This window comes from Ixodes scapularis, unplaced genomic scaffold (assembly GCF_016920785.2).
Source record: "Ixodes scapularis isolate PalLabHiFi unplaced genomic scaffold, ASM1692078v2 PGA_scaffold1__304_contigs__length_218370807, whole genome shotgun sequence".
NCBI lineage: Eukaryota > Metazoa > Arthropoda > Arachnida > Ixodida > Ixodidae > Ixodes > Ixodes scapularis.
Window position 1 is genome coordinate 148,006,490 of NW_024609846.1, and position 6,858 is coordinate 148,013,347.

Here is a 6,858-nt window from a genome sequence, read left to right on the forward strand (position 1 = left end):
ACAACCTTCTGTCACAGAGCGACCGCCTCAAAGAAATCTTTCCCGCCGCTCGTCGGCTCGTCTATCGACGCGGCAGGAATCTCCGGGACGTCTTAGTAAAATCAAAAACTACCATTCCCGCAAGCCTAGGTTGCCGACCATGCCGAAAGCTTAGGTGTAAAGTATGCAAGCACATGTTAGAAACAAAGAACGCCACGAGCAGAAATTCAGAGTTCACGTGGAACATAAGGGGTAGCTACGATTGCGGCACGTCAAACCTGATTTATCTCCTGCACTGCAATGTCTGCAACAAACAGTACGTCGGACAGACTAATCTGGCTTTCACACTACGCTTTAACAACCACAAATGTCACGCACAAACACTCCCCGACCTTCCGCTCTCAAAGCACCTGTCTCTTTCTAATCACTCAATCAAGCACATTTCTGTTGTAATTTTGGAATCAGGCTTCAGCACAAAAATTGAAAGAGAGCAAAAAGAATCATATTTTATTTATGAGTTTAATACTTCAACCAGGGCATTAATGAAAGTCCAGGAAGGCTGTTTAGTTAGCAGGTGGCTCGTTGGAGAGCTGATCCTCTCCGCCCTTGAACTTCTCGAGATGCACACGCTGAAGACACTAGGAGATCTTCAAACTTAACAATCGATAGTTAAACCACATCCTAATACGTTTAAGTCCGAAGGGAACCTCCAAAACGGATAAATGCGGCTCAAGCGGTTAGTCTTAGGCAGGCATAGACTGTCAGATCCTACCACTCCTTATTCAAGGAAAAATCCCCCAAAGTGTTAATCCACCTCAAACTTCGATCTTCTAGCACAAAGGAATGTCTCGGGATTCGGGCGCGGCAGTGGTCGCATGTATCCTATTTCTGGTTTGAAGACCCGAGCCACCCCTTCCCAACCCAAAACTTTCAAATATTTTTTTTCTCTCTTCTGCGTTTTTTTGTGCGAGAGTACATAATCTCTCCACCAACCGTCTTTTTTTTTTCTTTTTTTCTTTTTTTTTTTGCGCGCGAGCGTAAATTATCTGTTTCTGCTAACCGTTTTTTTTTTTTTTTTAATGCATGTGCAAGTTTTGGTGCCCTTTCCTTTCTGTGTGAACTATCTGTTTTGTGAACGCTGTTTTTATTTCCTACTGCACTTTACTCCCTCTAATTTCTTCTTAGGGGTATATAAACATTCGCGGGCTGTACACTCGCTACCTGATGAAGAAAGGTCCCCGCTCGAAACGTCGTAATAAACTTCGAATTAGTAACTCCGACAGTACGAATCTTTGACTTATATATATATTCTCTCTCAAATTTTCTACCCCGGTATATCACAAAATCAACATAACTCAAGAGCTGTGCTCTAATTTCGCATTACGGAGAAGCGTAAACGTCCGTAATTTTGTATTGCAACATCTTCTATAAAATTGCCTGTTATTGTCACCAAAGCATTGACGACGCTGCCCCTTTGACGACACTGGTCCCAACCGCATCCAAACTAAACACTCCCGTCACGTTTCAGATCCCGAAAACCGTGCCCCTTTTGATTGTTACCCTTCCGCGGGCTCTTTCTCATCGGCTGATAACCGCCGTGCGGCTCACCTTCGCCAAACTCTCGACGCCCTAGTTCCGTCTCACCTTTCAAGATTGCTTCCACCACCACTCAGCCGTAAACTAACGAATAATAATAATAATAATAATAATAATAAATATTTTATTGTCCCGTTTTCAACACAGTACATAGACCGGCCCGCAAAAGCATGGGTATGCTTGTCGGCGGGACCTGGCGTCCAACAGGTTGCTTACATAGTTATAACAAAGCATGCATTTTTTGCATGTAACTAAACAAACCCAAAACAAAGAGAACTATACCCGACAAGAGAACAAGGGAAAAACGTGGTCCATTTCAGTCACCTATCGTCAGGCAGCACCGTTCTCTCAGGTCTTGTTTTAGTCTTTTTAGGGAATCCAGGTTATGAAGCTCTTCTGGTAACTTATTAAAATAAAAAGGAACATAGTATGACCTTGCATTCTTTCCATATTTAGTATAAATTCTGGGAAGAATGAACTTTTCTGTTCGCCTCAAAATTCGTTCCTTTGTTAAAGGAATTTTAAAATCACTCCTGAAGTAATGTTTCACTAAAATTACATAACAGTGCAATCTCTCAGTAGTTAACACTCCCGCTGCACTCAATTTCTTATTTTTCTCTACTTCTTCGTACATTGTCCCATATGTGATATTACAAGCAATTTTATAGAGGATATTATCGATTTTTGATTTTTTATAGTTGGAACACATTCCGTATAGCGAGATTCCATAACGTAGGATAGACTCACCCAGTGCGTTATATACCCTCTTTCTCAGAGAAACGTTCGAAACACTACGTAACCTGTACAAATAGGCTGATACGGTTCTCATTTTTTTGATGATATATTCTACATGATCATTCCATAAAAGATTTACATCCAGATGAATTCCTAAATATTTGGTTGTTAGAACATAATCTAAAGGTACGCAGCTGCAAGTTTTGCAACTATCTGAATGAAGAAACAGTGGAGTCGACAAGTTAACATGTTTGTACGGACTATGAAAGCACATCAACTTAGTTTTACTAGAATTAACAAAAATATGATTGTTAGAAAACCATGTCATTAATAATTCGATATCTTTCTGAAAAGTTGAAAGTGCGCTTGTTTCATCGCTATGTTCTAGTACCAGGGCTGTATCATCTGCATATTGATACACTCGAGATGCAAGAGATAGTGCTCCAATTTGATTTACGTAAATATTAAACAGTAAAGGTCCTATTGTTGATCCCTGTGGTACTCCCGATTTAATTCGTATTACATTACTTCTACAGTCTCTTATTTTAACCAGTTGATATCTATCTGTAATGTAATCCTGCAAAAATGTATAAAAAGGCCCCCTAAAACCCATATTTCTTAGCTTTAACAAAAGTTTTTCATGATCGATTGTTTCAAAAGCTTTTGTCAAATCGAGAAAAAGGGCTAACGCAAAATGATTCTTGTCTAGACTGAAACTGACATAATCTGTAAAATCTTGCAGCAAAAGTTCAGTGCTCTTATTCTTACGAAATCCGTACTGGGATGAGCGTATTAAATCATACTTTTCACAATATGCAGTCATTACATTGAATATCCATTTTTCCATAATCTGTGCAATAACTGGTAATATAGAAATAGGTCTGTAATTTGAAACGTCCTTTCTGTCGCCATTTTTGTGTAACGGTCTAACTATAGCGGTTTTTAACTCTACCGGGACATGCCCCGTTAAAAAACTGTCGTTTATTATTTTTAATAAAACTAATTTTAGCTTACAAAAATTATGTTGAATATCCCTTAAGCGTATTTTATCAATCCCCGCAGGTTTTGTCAGTGACATATTTTTTATTACATCTTCAAGGTCTATTTCTGTCATCTGTGGTAAGTATGCGGAGTGCAAACTACCGTCGTAATCCTCTCGTCCTCCCCTTTGATCTTTTATCCTTTTTCTAAGATCAGTTACCCTTTGAGTAAAAGATTCGTTAAATAAATTACACAATGAGACTATGTCGTTACCTCCAAAAGCCTTTTCAATTGTTTCATCAATTGTTCGCTTCCTTTTTGAGCCGGTGATGTGGTTGATCAAGTCCCACGTCTTCTTTAGGTTTCCCTGGCACTTCTGAAATCTATTAGTGTAATAAAACTTTTTTGCTAGTCTTATTTTCGCGGTTACCTTATTACGTAACTTTCGAAATTCTGCTCTTATTTGAGTATTGTCTGGGTTTCCCTTACATATATTCCATAACCTATCTTTTTCATGACATAACGTCATGATTTCGTCATTTATCCATACATTATCTGGTTTTCTTTGTTTCAGTTTCACTGTTTTCCAACACTGCTGATAAATGGACCCCATCTTGTCACTGAACCTTTGATAAGCAGTAATATGGTCGTATTCCAATAGTGACCCCCAATTATATGCACTTATCATTTTGTCTATTCTGCCATTGTCTAGAATGCGTTTATAGACCGTCTGTTCTTTTACCCCAGAATTTACTCCCAATATAGTCAGCGCTACAAAATAGTGATCGGCAACTTTTTGCTTAATCACCCCTGAAATTAACTTGAGATCGCTGCCTCTAACAATGATATGATCAATACAGGAACGCGTAAGGCGCGTTCCTAAACATTCTTCCCTAGTGTAATCATTAATTACATGTTCTAACCCGTAGCCTGCAAGTAGATTCAGGTAGTCAGACACACCAAACCTGGCTGCATTCATAATATCTATGTTCAAGTCACCAGCAATAATTAAATATTTGTTGTTATTGAATTTATTGAGTAGCTCGTTGAATTCATCGAGAAAAGAATGTATATTCGCACCAGGTGGCCTATATATCGCACAGATAACAAAGGATACCTGTTGATTCGACGCACACACCACCAAACCTTCCGCGTGTATCCAAGATAACTTTATTTGCTCAGTCATCCAGTTGTTCTTTATAAAAACTAATACGCCACCACCCCGTCTTCCCTCTCTGCACACGGAAAACGAGTAGTATCCAAACAGATTAAAACAACTGACCATCGTTGCATCTATATTGGTTTCTGTCAAAACGAGTATGTCAAGACGCGTTAATCTGGTACTTAAGTAGACATTTAATTGGTCCCAATGTTTATGTAGCGATCTTACATTTATGTGTAATAAGTTAAGATCCATTCTACCGCCTTCCAAATCTGCCAACACACTCTGGGCGTTGATATCCCAGTCTTGAAATGATGGGAACGATTTAGCCATAATTAACGTAGTTTAGATAAGTCCTGTTCCTTTTCCACGTGGATCGCAGCCGCTTTTTCTTTTTCCCGGACTAGAATTTTCCCGTTAGTAATCCACACAAATTTGTAGCCCTTCTCTTTTGCGCACGACTTCGTTTTCCATAGCAGTTGTCGAAGTAACTTTGTTAAATTTTCATTAATAAATATCCGTTCCTTTGCCAGAGCCCTTCTCTTGGAGATCCAGAGGTCTCTTACCGCTCTTTCTTTGAAGCGAACAATGATGGGCGGGATTTTCCCTTCCTTCGGACTTAGTCTGTGTACCGCTTCTATACTGTCGTATGACGGAGCAGGTAGCTGCAGTTTAGCAGAAAGTTGTTGGATAGTTTCCATTAGGTTCTCGTTATCTTTTTTAGGGACCCCGTGAATTTCAAGGTTTTTCCTCCTTGAGTACTGCTCTGCCGCATCAACTGCGGTCTTCAGCTCCTGAATCTCCAAGTCTTTCTTATACATCGTCCTTTCCAGCTCATTGGTCTTACTTTTTAGCTCCTTTAGCTCTTTTTCTTGGACATTCACCTTTTCCAGAATTTCATGGTACTCTTTCCCCATCACTTCTAAGCAGTGTTCTATGCCTTCCACGGTTTTCTCTTGACTGGTAAGCTTCACAATTACCGCATCATGTTTGTCAGATTGCTCATCGATGGACTTTTCGATTTTATTAATACGGGTTAAAACTTCCGTTAGTTTTGTGCTCATGGCAAGGATGTGCTTCATTAAATCTGAAGCATTCGGTTCTTCCGAAGTTGCGCCCACGACGCTGAATTGACTAGCTTCCTGGGAGTCCCTAGCCGCCTGCGTCGTCTGCCTAGCCTCGTGAATCTTACAGGTGGCACACTGCCAAACACTCAAATCCTCTCTCGTCAAGGTCTTAAGCACGGTCTTAGTCACCCCGGCACACTTACCCACATGATAGCTATTATTACATTCTACACACTTTAGACATTGGCTGTCTGCCGGAATTGACTTCAAGCAGCTCAAACACTCAACAAGAGGCATCTAGGAAAGGGGAGCAGTCCAGCGAGGCGGCAAACGAAAGAAAGCAAGATTGATAAGAAAAGATCCTTACCTAGAAAATGCAGACGAGAAAACAGTGTTACGTCTTGCCACACACCCCGCTGGACTGCGCCCCGCCGTAGACTGCTGCTTGGTTTTGTTGACCGCAAGGGGGAGGTACCGTAGCCAACAACGTCACTTGAACCAATCGTGTTTCATGCGACTATCAACGTCCGACAGTGCAAGTATGGTTTCACTGTCCGATAATTCGGCGACTTTTTCCTTGGGGCAGTTGATGTTCTGCGATGACTCAGGCACTCCGACGTACTGCGCTCATCCTTCACCGCCGCTTGGTTCGTTGACTGTTGGCGATAGTCCCACTTCTGTTTCCTTGGCACGAAGATAGGCTTTTGCCGGGAGCGCGTACCAGGGGCTAGAAAATGCAGACGAGAAAACAGTGTTACGTCTTGCCACACACCCCGCTGGACTGCGCCCCGCCGTAGACTGCTGCTTGGTTTTGTTGACCGCAAGGGGGAGGTACCGTAGCCAACAACGTCACTTGAACCAATCGTGTTTCATGCGACTATCAACGTCCGACAGTGCAAGTATGGTTTCACTGTCCGATAATTCGGCGACTTTTTCCTTGGGGCAGTTGATGTTCTGCGATGACTCAGGCACTCCGACGTACTGCGCTCATCCTTCACCGCCGCTTGGTTCGTTGACTGTTGGCGATAGTCCCACTTCTGTTTCCTTGGCACGAAGATAGGCTTTTGCCGGGAGCGCGTACCAGGGGCTAGAAAATGCAGACGAGAAAACAGTGTTACGTCTTGCCACGCACCCCGCTGGACTGCAGCCTGTCTTGGCACTGGAGGTCAGGCTGCGTTGTCACAAAGCATTGCAAGTGTTTTAGCTATTAACGTTATCATCGGAGACAGCCCTTTTCGATACTGTTGCCACAAAGTCACGTTTTATGATAACATTCGCAGCTGCTTTCACAAGGCTTTCACGGCCCCTTTGGGACAGCTCTTACGTGTGAGAAATGGA